We start from the raw sequence: 2,886 nt of genomic DNA on the forward strand, positions 1-2,886 counted from the left end.
GTCTTGGTAAATTGTGTTGATTTGTGATTTCTTCCTAAACATTTTAAATAAAGGATTAAACTAGAGAAATAATTATTTTATGGAAGGGCATACATGTAATGAATATGAATTAATAGTATAATAAAGAGTGCCATAACTTAATCTGTGATTATATATCAAATATGTATTGGCAGAGTTGGGTTCATATACATAAAAAAGAAACGGAACATGAGAATAAAATCATTAAAATATACAAATAATAATACATGCACTAACTTGTTGCTTTTATTTAAACAGGAGTAGTAGCAGCAGAGATGTACCTACTGTGGTACATCAGTTTATGGAAGGACTCCAGTATACTGGTGCAATTCTTCGGTCTGCTGGCTACAGGTATCGTTACAGTACATGTTTTTTGTTTTTTTCGTATATACTGTCCCTCAACATCAAATATCTTTGCTGATAACTGCCGAAGTTTACATTAGATCAACTATTTTCACTGGATGTTTGGCCCAGAATAGGGACAGTGGTAAATGTCAAATGCAGCTCAGACCGTGTTGAAAGTGCGGATGGGTGTTGATACTCACACTGTAAACAGCAGATGGCCACTGAAAGAACTATGGTGATTATAGCTGTCATGTATCCATGTATTATGCTTGAGTTTCACATAGACTACATCCCCTGCCTCCAGCAGAAGTGAGGCTCCATTCGATGAGTTAACAAAATAGGTAGGTTGATGTCCATAGGCAACAACTATATGCTGGCTGTTTTTAAACAAGTAGGCTACTGTGGCATGACTTGCTCCTTCACCTACAATGAAGAAATTGAATTGGTAGACACCTTTCGCCGGTGCAGTGAAGACACCTGTGTTTGGAAAATAGATTTAGTCCTACTGCCACGACCACGTGCTTGTGTTATCTAAACATATTTATGTTTCCCTTCTTAGTTCCTCCATAAAACAAGGCTTAATTACAGGACAAGATCACAAAGCTGTTTACAGGATGTGTTGTTTAACTTGTTTTGGATCGAACTGTTGGATGGACAAGTTTCATGTTAGTTAGATTTTTGAGATATCTGACACGCAAGTGGAAAGTCTGACTTTTGGGTGGCACTAGCAGTGATTCCAAACCTGTAGGCCGTAAAGGTTATTGTAAGAGGGTCCCCAAAATACTTGGCAAATCACTTCAATTTCATACTTGCACGCTCTGCTTGCGTAAGTAATACATTGAAAGGCTTTCTTGTGTTTTCATTCTCTGTGATGCTTTGACTGTATGTCGGAAAGTCCTCTGTGCTCAAAAATGTCACAAAAATAAATCGATAAATCCTGCAATCTTACTTAAAATTAGAACCTTTGTAATGCACTGTCCAGCAGCCAGATTAAAGTAGATTAAATAGAGTAGCGTCGTCCTCTAGTCTCTGCATAAGGAATCAGCTCCGTATGGAAGAGGGACAGTGAGCTATGGGCTTAACAGGAGCCAGTCATCAGATCATATTATTGGTTGAAACAAGGCATTGGCTAAGTTGGCAAGCCATGGGTGGACTGAATAGGTTGTCATCATATGTCTTAACCAGTACAGAGACGGGACAGGGTTTTGAGCTGGTTTGGGAATTACTGGGATGCGGCCAGACCTAATAAACTGAGGCAAGCTTTCACCGGACGTGACAGCCAATCAGCACAGCCGTGAGAGTGACGTTGAACTAATTTGAGTGTTGACGTCACCAACAAGCTCTTGAGGTCTTCATATAAGATACAACCTGCATGTTTTGTCCATGCATGCCACAATGATGACCCAGCATCCCCAACTTGTGGTTTCCCATCAGAGGAAGCAGCGCTTGAACAAAAAGATATGGGATGCCCGTTGTGTCAAGTTTACATCGATTTATGGGAAGACCGTCAGTGGCTATTCTGGAATGTCAAAAAGAGGATCACTGTGGACTTCTAAAGGTATCGGTATCAACCCCTTGTTGTATAGCAATGAGGTTCTGGCGGAGAGGAATGCCAAACTCTCACAGCAGATAAGCATGATGAGGGCCAGTGGATCGGATTACAATGGAGGAATGAACCCGTCCTTCTCTAGAATGCTGCCCAGTTATGAACCAGGTCGCAAGTTAGGAGAGATGGCTGACTGGAGAAACTATGAACCAGAAGATTACAAGGGAACAGCAGCAGAGATGACACCGATGACAGAGACGCAGGAGGACAGAGGAGCAGAGTCAAACCAGATCACACCCTTCAATCCATTCTCCAGGTCGTCTTCGGATGGGCTGTCCAGCAGCACCTCTGGACTGGACGAGGAGAGCCAGCTGATGGCAGAAAATCAGGCTTTGGCACAGGAGCTCAGCACAGCTTACAGGGGATCAGCACAGCATATTAACCAGGTCATCGCAGAGAATAGCAAATTGGAAGAGGAGAAACAGGAGCTGATTCTATACATGAAGGATATGATGAACAACGCAATGGGCATGTTCCAGGAAGTGAAAGATTCGTTCCCGAACGAAAAGGTCTTGTCAAAATTGGAAGCTGCAACAAAGGAGCCGACCACCAAGGAAGTGAAAGAGAACCTTGTAGGTGTCTTTGAGAAAATATTTAACTCGATGACGGATGATCAGAAGCGAACCAGGGAAGATTTCGAAGAGCACTTCAAGGAGGTGATGTCAGAACTCCAGTATTTCAGGAATGAGATGGCTGCGAGAGACAAGGAACAGGAAGAGGAGAGAAAGGAACTAACTAAAGAAAACAAGGCTTTGCAGGAAAAGTTTAACAAAGCTGTGCAGAAGGCTAAGGACACAGAGGAAAAACTGGACACATTAAGGACTGAGTTCCAGGACGTGAAAAAAGCCCTCACCTCAAGCCAACAGGCCCTAAAGGAGACTAGAGAAGAGAATGCCAGGATCCTTTCAAATCTGGAC

Source organism: Protomyctophum parallelum (assembly GCF_964188405.1).
Source record: "Protomyctophum parallelum genome assembly, chromosome: 17".
Classification (NCBI taxonomy): domain Eukaryota; kingdom Metazoa; phylum Chordata; class Actinopteri; order Myctophiformes; family Myctophidae; genus Protomyctophum; species Protomyctophum parallelum.